Here is an 11833-nt window from a genome sequence, read left to right as displayed (position 1 = left end):
TAATGCACCATTTCAGTCCCTTAACATGCATATCCTTTTGCTGCACTTCATTCCAGTTAAATCTTCAGGATTGTTGTCACTATAGCCGTCAAGAACTCACTGACCACCTGAAGTACCATTCTGTTGCTAAAGTTAATCCCATTGTCCTGTGACACTGTTCTATATTAAGGCCATTTCAGGCACAAACTGCAATGCCTGGATTTCCGACAAATCAGAAGCCCGAAGAAGACTTCAGTGCTTCCAAGGTATCATCCAATGCAATGGGAGAAAACAAACAGGAGTAGAAGTTGTGGAAGCAAGAAAGAAAGCAAAGGCAACATCGTGGGCTGTTACTTAATTTGCCAACATTTGGTATCAAGCAAGATTAACTGCTTAATATTGTCAGCCTATCTCCCAATGAGACAAATGATTACTCCTCAGAATAGTTTACCTGGAGAAAAAAGGGAGAGAATGACCACCACCCCCTGCATTTCCAAGTTGTTCATTCAAGCAATTCTTCCTATATTTACCAAAAACCGCACTAACTAGGACAGGATGAAAGAGATGCACAAATCAGACACCAGGCATGCTTAAGCTCTGTTTGCAAGTAGTTGGCAGTGTATCGGTGTCAATGAACACTGCAATTGCTGAATCCAAAGCAACTAGGTCAAGTCCCTGGGAATAGATGACCTCTGATATTACTAATTGGCACATGCCATTCCAAACACTATATACTATGAAACTATCTTAACCACTATTAGTAAATAAGAAAACTGAAGATCAAACAAGTTAAGATTTCCAAGAACAACCAGAAAGTAGAAGAACTTGGATCAGAAGCCAGGTGCGCCTTAGACTAACATGCCTACTCACTCCCTCATCCTATTCAAGTACACAGGAACTACATACTTATAACATGTCAACAGTGCGCTTATTTTTCCTTCATTGGTCATATTTTTAAAGGGCACTGAGAAGTTGTATGACTTTTCTACATCTTCATAGAGAGAAAATGTTAAAGCTGCTGTTGTTATTGGATGACATCAAATGGATTCACATGCTACAGAGTAGGGTGACCCATAGGATTTTCTAAGCTATAATTCTACTGGAACAAATTGGCGGGTATTCTCCTGTGGAGCTGCTGGGTGGGTTCAAACTAACAACCCTCTAGTTAGTAGCCAAGCATGTAGCTGTTGTGACAGCAGAGTGCTTCTCATCCTAGTACTGGTAACTTTAATGTACTATTGTTTAGCATGAGTATTTTCTTTATTTTTTTTTTAACATTTTATTAGGGGCTCATACAACTGTTATCCCAATCCATACACACATCAATTGTGTAAAGCGCATTTGTACTTCGTTTCTCAAGACATTTTCTCTCCATTTAAACCCCCAACATTAGGTCCTCGTTTTTCCCCTCCCTCCCCGCTCCCCGCTCCCTCATGAGCCCTTGATAGTTTATAAATGGGTATTTTGTCATATCTTGCCCTGTCCGAGTATTTTCTATTAGACTCATCGCACTCTGGAAACAGGGAGCATATTTAACGGATTCCCCACTCTTCTTACAGTGCTAGCACGGAGATGATTACACTCAAAATGATCACATGCAAAACTATCCAGCACAAGCACATACATGCACAAAAATACACAGATGCAAAGGCAATGGTACACTCACACAGGAGTCTGAATAATTGAGTAAATAAATATATATGTTTCTTCTAGAGTGTGATGACTGGTTAAATAAAATAATCAAATGTGTGATAAATGGGAACTAACCTTAATTTTGTATTATTGAATGAGATATTTTCTTCTGTTATGAGAAAATAAGTTTTACAATGTTGCTCCTAATATGTTAAAAAAAAAAAAGAAGAAGAAGAAAGAAAGTCCAATCTCTTGGTCCTTGGAAGGTTTTCCTCTACTTATCCTTATTCAGGCTCCTTCAGCCGACAAATATAGCACTGGGATTTGTTTTGTTTTGTCTCTCACTTCCTGCTAATTCTTTACATTGTTTTGCTTGACCAAACTACTGGTCCTATTTTTTAAATAATCTTAAACAGGTGTTTGTATATTACCTGCCTTTAATTGATTTTAAACATTAATAATTAGGGAAATTTTGACTGGATTAAAATTTAATATAGTTGGAACACTTTTCATTCAGAGTTGAAAATAATTTTTCTTCTTGTCCTAGCATTTAAATAGAATTTGTTTACTATATTCCATCCAAAGTATTAAAACTACATGGAATGAGATTTTCCTTTTGCATTTTAAAATGAGAACATTGTGAAACAAAGACAATAATCTCAGAATGGTTATCTCTAAATGTTTTTATAAGTTTCCATTCATAAGAATTCTAAATATTATAATCAGAAAATAAATCCTGATGGTATGTCTAACAGAAAATCAATATAAAAATCATTTTCCATGTAGATAATTTTAAGAAAACAGTTTTACCTTCAATCTATATATAATAATTAAATGGCAAAAAGTATACCAAATTCTCTTTTTTTTCATTGTATTGGGAGCTCTTATAGATATTATAACAATCCATATTTCAATTAGTTCAAGCATGATTGAACAATTGTGACCAGCATCATTTTCAAAACATTTTCTTTCTCCTTGCCCTCTTAGATATCAGTTCCACTTTATCGCCACCCAAGTAACTCATTCTTACATTAAATATTATTATTGCTATTCCTTTTTGGCCATATTTTACACCATCCAGTGTATCCGTACATCTACCATTCTATTATCCATTTCCCTTGAGTGGGGTTATATAGTCATTATTGCTATCAGTTTCCCCGTTCCCCCTTTTCCTCCCCATCTCTTTCCATATCCACAGGGAATCATTACTCCTATTACTATTCCTGAAGGGTTTATCTATCTTGAATTTCATGCAGCAAACAAGCTTAACTATACAAAGGACCATTTGTATAATTACAGTATTAATGAGGTAAAACTAAAACCATAAGAGTAGGGGGAGGAAATATTAAAGAAATAGAGGATAGTGATGTGTTTCAATAGTACTATACTGCAACATCAGCTTTCTTCACATTTGCTTATGCTTATACCATCCTTTTCTGTGTTCTGGAAGAGTTTGTGTAGCCCTGGTGTCAGCTCTTCCCTTAAACCTTGGCAGGCTCCTCCTCTCGCTCGCTCTCTCTCCTCTCTTTCCCCTCTCCTCTCCTGACCTCTCTGCCTTGTTCCCTTTCCCATCCTCCTTCCCTTCCCCCTCTCAAAAAAAACCCAAAAACAATCTTGGCAGAATTCTCCTGTGAAGCCATCTTTCAGTTGGTAGTTCCTTGATATCCTTATCAATTTCTTCTCTTGCTATGGGCCTGTTCAAGTTCTTGAAGTCTATGTGAAATCATCTGGGCAGGGTTTGTTTTTTCTGGTATTTGTCCATGTCTTCCAAGTTGTATTCCTTGGATTGCAGTCCTTCTTCATACTGTGTATTAGTCTTTTAATTTTATTGGGGTCCAGTGTAATTACCCCAGTTTCATCCATCTATGTGGGTATTGACGTCTGCTCCTTCCTAGCTTTTGTTAGGTTTGCCAATGGTTTCTGTTAATCCTTCGAAAGGATTCTATTAATTAACCCTTTCAAAGAACCAACTTTTTATTGAGTTAATTTTCTCCATCATTCTTTTGTTTCCCCACTCATTTATCTCCACCATTATTGTTATAATTTCCTTTCTTTTGCCATTAGAAGGGTTACTTAGTTGACTGTTCCAACCACTGAAGGTTTTGTGAGAGTGTATCTACAATAAATCTCTTCCTTCATCATATGCACATTTATCACTATCAAGCATCGTCTGATAACAACCTTGCTCTATCCCATAGATTTTGGAACATTGTATTCTCATTCTCATGGTTTCTAGAAATGTCCTGATTTTGTCTCTAACTTGGGCCACTACTTACTCCTTTTAAAAAAATAAGTTATTCATCCTCCAAGTGTTTGCCCTTGTATTTTTTGATAATTCTTTTGTTGATTTCCAGCTTTTTGGGGTAGTGGTCAGAGAAGGAAATCTGAGTGAGCTCTATGTTTGAATTTACTCAAATTTGACTTGTGTCCCAGCATGTGGTCTATTTCAAATATATTCCCTGTGAGCTTAAAAAGAATGTTAAATGTTTTGCCATTGGGTGGAGAGCTCTGAATATGTCTATCAGGTTGATTTGACTAATTGTAGAGTTTAGTTCCATAGCCTCCTTGTTGAGCTTCTTTCCCACTGATCGATCCTTCTCGGAGAGAGGTGCATTGAAGTTTCCTACTATAATTGTCAATCTTGTGATTTCTTTTTTCTTCTTTTGAAGGATCTGAATGATGAATTTCAAGGGTCTCTCATTTATTATGCTCACAGGCTCTTAAACTATTGATCCTTCAAGCATTTTTTTAATGCCCATACTTATCTTTTGTTATGTCCTGTACCTTGAAATCAATTTAGTCTGCGGTTATAATTGTGATTCCTCCTCTTTTTTGATTGCCATTAGCTTGATATACTTTCTGCCAACCTTTGATCCTCAAAGTACTTTTGTCTGTGAGCTTGAGATGTGTTTCTTGCAGATAACAGATTGCTGGGTTTCATTTCCTAATCCAGTCTGCAAGCCTTCTTCTTTCAATGGGAGAATTCAAACCACTGACAATAAGGGTTCTTTGTTGCCATCTTGTACCTTTTGTGATAGACCCTTTCCTCCCTCCCTCCTTAGCCGTGTGTTATGTATGTATGGAGGGATTAATCTTGCCTTCTTTTTACCACTGGGTCAAAGACATCTTGGGCATTGCTGTCGTTTCTCTGACTTCTGGATAGTGTTACGCTCTGCAGTGTTCTCATATTTTTGTTCCATGGATGGTCTTCTGATCAAAATGAGTACGAAAGTAATTTTTGTAGTGCTGGGTTTTGTTTTTTGTTTGTTTGTTTTTGACGTATTCTCTAAATTTTCCCTGATCTTGGAAAACCCTTATCTCTCTGTCTATTTTGATGGAAAGTTTTGTAGGGAAGATACAATTCCATTCTCTCCTCTTTGTCATGCTTTCTGCTATTTCTGAGCATATGCTTATATGATTACACTTACAGGTTACTGCCTTTTTTTCTTTAGCTGCTTTTATAATTTTCTCCTTATCCTCAAAGTTGGATAGTTTGACTACTCTATGCCTTGGTGTATTCTTCTTGCGGTTCAGTGTAATTGGTGTCCTGTCTGCTTCATGGATGATTGCTTGGTTCTCCTTCATTAGATTGGGGATGTTTTCTTCCAGGAATTCCCTCACTATCTTAGCTGTTGATTTTTTCAGTATGTCTTGCTCTAGCAACCCGAATATTCTAATATTGTTCCATTTCATAGCATCACTCGTTCTCAGGTTTTCTTCAGCTTCTTTGATTATCTTGCTTGATTGTCTTTCTCCTTTGTTGACTTGTACTTGGCTATCTTTGAGGTCATTGATATTATTCTCTGCCTCTTCCAGTCTAGCAGTAAAGTCTTTTACCATTTGCTCTGCTTCTGTTGCATTTTCCTTATATTTATCAGTACGTGGACTCTAGCCTCTCTATTTTCTTATCCTTTTTCTATACCAATTCCCTCATATCCTGTATGACTTTAAGCATCACGCTGAGAATTTCTTTCTGTTGTGGTTCAAAGTTTGCCTCTTCTATGCACATCACTGGGTTCAGGTCCTCCTCAGGCATTGACTTTTGTTATTCCAATTTATTTTTAGTGGCTGTTGCTGTGGGTTGTTGTCTGCATGGCCTTTTAGTGGAGCTCAGCACCATTTTCCTGGGAGTCCAGGAGTCCTGTGAATTCTTTCTCAGAGGCTAGTAGGGATGATTGCGAGGACTACCTGCAGCCACATGCGCTGCGCGATCATGCTGCATCTATAGCTCACTGGACTTTTGCTCTCTCCCTGGGCCACCCGGATTCTCTATTTGACAGGCAGTTTGTGTGGCCCTCTCTGAGGCCTGTATATGTATGTGGGCCCGGGTATCTGGAATGCTGCTAGGCAGGCTATTTGCGCAGGAAGTGTGAAGTAATAGTAGCAGAGTGTATGCAGCACAGGGTGCCTGTGTGAGTAACCCAGGAGATGTTAAGGCTGCGGGTAGGGGGTGGGACCACACGTTTCAAAGCTGGACAAAGCAAAGCAGTGGTGGAAGGGAGCGGGGCTGTGAGTATTGATGCTGGCAGCAGGAGGCGTGACTGTGAACCACGAAGCAACTTCCGCTGGTGGGTGCTGGGGCTGCAGGCTGCATGATTCTGGGAGGGTGAGGCAGGCCGATGTGGCTCAGAGACCAGGCACCTGGGGTGACAAGAGACCCCAACTGGATATCCTCGATCCCCCCGCTCAGCATCCCTATCCCCCAAACTGGCATTGCCCTCTGAGCTCCCAATGAAGTCACCTCTATCTTGTGGTCATCTTCCCAGAAGTCAAAATTATACGAAGTTTCAATTTGATCTGCTTCTCTGTGCTATTGTAAGCTGTGATTTTTATGGTAACAGCATTTTTATGCAGTGATTTTTATAATACATGGATAATGTTTGTTTGTTTGTTTGTTTTAATCTTTGAGATAAGAGGCAAAATAGTGATCTTCCTAAGTATTTATGAAAATAATTAAAGAATTAAACATGAATGGAAAAGTGTTATTCTTAAACTGTGATGATTAAAATCTCTATTTGTGACAGCACATATATTTTTTAATGCAACTATTGAACCATTCTATATTTCTTTCCCATGGGCCACCCCATATCTCAACATGTCCTGATTTTACAATAAGGTCTTGACTGTTTTTCCTGCAACCAATTTTGCCTCCCTCAAATACCTTCTAGTCTCCACCTGTCATATCTAAAATTCAACCCTCTCTGTATTACTTCCCACATGTAAGTTAGTCAGTAATCCTCATTTTCTCTAGCAGAAAACCCACATTTTTGAAACATAGCCTGAAAGAATCAGCTTAAACTTATTTCTCCCTTCCTTTCAATAATGTCTGGTGGGAACTTTATACAACCTTGGTGAAATTGAGATAATTTTACTCATGTTAAGGGCTTGTTTTCTGGGGAATATTAGCTCTTCATCACCAGAGACATCATGTCCTTTGATAAAAACATCAAAATAAAAAATAAGGAGAACTAAGAGTGTAATTTATATTTGCACATTTCTTTTTATAATTAAATGGCTTTCATGGAACCTTCAAATACTCCCCTTCCAGCAGAAATGGTGTTTCACTGACCAAGACTGGGTTCCATACTAACTACTACCTTTAAACCAACTTCTAGGTGAAGCAAACAAGAGTGTTTGATTCATTTTGACAAATAGTGATGATCCCTTCTGTTACTGGAAGCGACTAAGCATTCAGATGCAACCTGTCATGGTACTTGCCATATTCTTAAGGAAATATTCAGATAAGATACAGGACAAAAGTTTTGAACAGAGTGAGGAGTGAGATTATTTAAGGAATATGGTAACACAATTGTGCAGGCAGACATCTCAGCTAGTCAGACACCCACATTGGATGGAAATCCAGGCTTTTATTCTATTGGCTGGTTTTGGAAAGCACACCTCAACTTTCTAGATTTTTCCCACCTTCAAAGTTCATGCTATGCCATTGTTATACCTAGGCTAAATTTGTAGCTGAGTTATTCCCACCCATCTCAATCCATTTTCTTTATTTCCTGCCCACTCTGTGCCAGGAATGAATTCCCCTTTGATAACTATTTTAAAAAGTAAATGTGTCCTCTCTGCCCGTCATCTCCCTCTGTGCCAGGAATTCGTTCCTTTTTGAAAATTCCTGATAACAGCAGAGTGTCTTCTCTGTCCTTTACCTTGTTCTGCGCTGGGGATTCCTTCCAATATCCCTCTGTCCCTCTTCCCCTGTCTGCCTAGCACCAACCTAGCATTCTCAGCTCAAGTGATGTTATGCAAATCCTATCAGAAATAGGCTTGAAGGTCATCCTTCCGTATCTGCTTCCTGGTGGACAACCAGGAACCCCTAATTTGAATGGCTCCACTTTAATCCCTTTCTGGATGTGACGGAAGTTGTGTATGGGCTCTGCAGTGTGTATTTATACTTACCAAGGCTTATTGGGATGCTGTCATTGCTGAGTGCCCAATCTGCTAGCAGCAGAGACCAACACTGAGTCCAAGTTATGGGACTATTCCTCAGAGGAATCAACTAGCAACGTGGTGGCAGTTCGACTACATTGGACCACTTCCTTCATGGAAAGGGCAATGTTTTGTTCTTACTGGAATAGACATTTGTTTGGATACAAATTTCTTTTCCCTGCACCCAGTGCTTTTGCAAAAACTACCACTTGTGGACTTATGGAAAGTCTCATCCACCAACATGGATCCTATACAGCATCACTTCAGACCAAGGAACTCATCCCACAGTGAATGAAGTGTATCAGTGGACCTATGCTTATGGAAACCCCTGGTCTTACCATGTTCCCCATAATCTTGAAGCAGCTGGCATAATAGAAGTATGAACTGGATTTCTAACAATACAATTGGCACCAGCTGCGTGTAAATCCCTTGCAAAGTTGGGAAATGTTTTCTAGGAGGCTATATATGATCCAAACTGGTATCCAATAACAACCAATATTGTTTCTCCAATTGCCAGTGTTCCTAGGTCCAGGAAGCTAAGAGTGGAAATGAGAGAGGCACCAGTCCTAATGACCCACTCACCACATTTTTTTTTCTTTCTGTCCCTGCAACTTTCTGTACTTTGAGTCTGGAGGTCTTAGTTACAAACGGGAGGATATTCCCACCTGAAGGCACAGCACTGACTCTATTAAACTAGAAGTTAAGAATGCCTCATGGCCATTTTGGACTCCTAATACCTCTGGATCAACAGGCAAACAAGGGTATTACTATACTGAGTGGTGTGATTGATCCTGATTACCAAGGGGATTGGATTAGCATTGCATAAAGGTGGTAAAAAAGAATATGTATCGAATCCAGGAGAGTCCTTAAATTGTCTATTAGTACTACCGTGACCTGTGATTAAGTCAATGGTAAATGAAGAGATTACTGAAGATAAGTGTGCTGTAGCAAAGTGTGGTGAAGAAACCAGATGGTACCCAGCTATCAGAAACAATAGTGTCTGGAGTTTTAAACGGTTATCTTTGAACACCCATCTGCGTGAAACATCAACTAATTCCTTACGTAAAAAGCACATCATCTTGTGTGATCTATGAGTGGTAAATAATACAATCCACATCTGAGGAAGGGAACAGTGTCAGAGGTTAAAATTTTAATATCTGATTTTCAGAAACAGTGGGTGACAGTGTGAAGTCAAAATCCATTTGCAGGTATCTATATGGATTCAGCTTCTAGCAAGTCCCCTCCGACCACAGCCAAGGGATGAGAATAGTTTTGCTATCAGACAGAGAATATCATAAATGCACAAATGGCACGTATAATTAGGTTAAAAGGTGAAATCTGATCATTTCATCTCCCCTCTGACTCTTTTAAAATGTGTTCTAGTTTTCAATACATCCTGCTTTTTCCTCAATTGGGGTTTTTCTCTAGCTTATTTTATTATTGTTGTGTGTGTGTGTGTGTGTGTGTGTGTGTGTGTGTGTGTGTGTGTGTTATGTTTTCCAATATATGAAGGCCAGGATGGATAAAGCTACAGAGACAGTAACTAGACTAAGAGCTTCCCAGGGACATAGCAGGAGGTTGGAAGGAAATAGGAAACTAAAAGGGAATAAAATGTTTTAGAACTGATTGTAGGGATAATTATACAACTAATTAATATAACTGAACTATGGAAGTGTACACCACATAAACCATATTGTCAATAAAATGTATGTTAAAAGGCAAAATTAAAGTCAATGTCAAATTATAACACTTCAATTTTGAGATGACTGCTAATAGTCCAGACTCTTCAGGAATGAAGTTTTGGGTCACTCCACCAGTATAAGTACCACAAGCAGCCAAGGTACTCACTGAGCCCAATGGAATACAGAATGGCTAATGCACAAAGGTAATTCAACTGCCCAGTACAGCCATGTCGCCAGCTGTGGAAAAGAGGATTGTCATTGTTAAGAATATTTCTTGTGTGCCAAATATTTTGTTCACTTATAAAATATAAGATGAATTTAAGAGCTTGAACTGTGGACACCTGTTTTGTAGAAGGCTGTGGATGACAGTGGAAGCCCCAAATGCATTTGCAGCATCCACCTGTGACTGAGTCAATCTTAGTTGAGGGATGTAAACACCCCTGTTATCAGCGAGCACAGTAAAGTTGATTATGGAAGAGTCAGTTAAATCAAAATGTAAAATCTTATCATTTGATCCCCCTTTGACCCATTTTAAAGCTGTTTCAGTTTTGTTTGTTTTTTAAATGAAGGGAAAAGTCACATGGAATAGCCCCTGGTGAATCCCCTTTAACCACAAACCAGGTATGTGAGTAGGGTTGCTAACCTGCAAAATGCATTGGAAAGTGGATTGTAGCAGATGCAGTAAGGTTAAAATTTAGCACCCTATACCTTGATCTCCCTTGTGATTCACTTACATTTATTCTAGTTTTAAAATATTTTCTGCTTTCTTTTTGATTGAAATTTTAATGTTTTATTTTGTTATTCTTGTTAGTTTTTTGTTTGTTTCTTTGCTTGCTTGCTTGTTTTTAAATGTTTTTTCTGTATATGGAATCCAGGATAGGTCACTCTGTAGAGACAGTAGCTGGGTTAATGATTTCTTGTGTGTGGTAGGGGAGGCTGAAAGGGAAATGGGGAACTAAAACAATGAGTACAGAATGAAGAATATGTTCTAAAACTGATTGTGGTGATAATTGTACAATATTTCTTGATGTGATTAAGATGTTCAATTGTATAATATGTAAATTTGATGCCAATAAAACAATTGGGGAAAATACGTTGTATCCAGGTATCAAGTTGTCAGGGGGTGGTCTGTGATAGTTAGGGATTATGTCAGGGAGAGACCAAGCCCATCTGATTCCTCTTTGGTCCTTCCCTATGTGTTCTAGGTGCATATGGTTGCTTGATCTCCTGTTGCTTTGCCTGGCAACCTGTCATCATGGATTCATCCAGCCAACTTTGAATTTATTTTCCTCTGTAACTAACAGCCTGCTCCTTCCCACCTACTGTAACCCACTTCCCAGCCTCTGCTTCCTCATCATGCTTCCTGTTCATCTGACAACTACCTTGGTCAGGGGAAGACTCATTTAATCCATATGGATTTGCTTACTTCTACAGCTTTGTATGTCATTTGTAAATATAAAACCCTTTCTATATAAAAACCTATACAAGCATCATTGTTTTGCTTCTTTAGAGAATCCAAGTTAGCAGACTGGGTAAGGAGTGATGGGGAAAGAATCCATGTGGGATTTGGTAGGAACCGAATATAAAGGGTTGAAGGGTAGGCTAGAGTATGTTGCTTCACAGTCATTTGTAGTTACATTACTTCCAGGCTTGAAGAGAGAAAACAGACAAGGATATTAAAAACACAACGTCAAAAAAAGAAGCAGTTGTACACAGGCATACAGGTGTTCATCCCAAAGGCAATATCCTCCCATGTAATTTAATCTCTAAGCTAAATATTTGAGCAATGGAAGAGCTAGTTGATTCACAAAAGAAGGAAAAGAAATAGGGGAAGGTGCCTGTTGGCAAAATGTATGTCTACTAGAAGCTTGCTCGACGACTAATTCAGAATTCCTGCTGGATGCCTGCTAACAGAAGCAGAGGTGTGGGAGGGGAGTGAGGCCCTACATGGATGTGGATACATGCAGATCCTGGGATCTGGTGAGGCTTGGGTAGCATATAAAGCCTTTTCTTGGGGCTCAAAGTTGAAAGGAGACTGGCCATATTTCCCTTGGATAGGCCTCAGTCTTGCATCCACATCCAACAATTCATTCTTCTTT

The sequence above is a fragment of the Echinops telfairi genome, unplaced genomic scaffold, assembly GCF_000313985.2.
Source record: "Echinops telfairi isolate 266 unplaced genomic scaffold, ASM31398v2 ScPeMD7_7405;HRSCAF=8443, whole genome shotgun sequence".
In the NCBI taxonomy this organism is placed as follows: domain Eukaryota; kingdom Metazoa; phylum Chordata; class Mammalia; order Afrosoricida; family Tenrecidae; genus Echinops; species Echinops telfairi.
Note: the sequence above shows the minus strand (reverse complement) of the source record.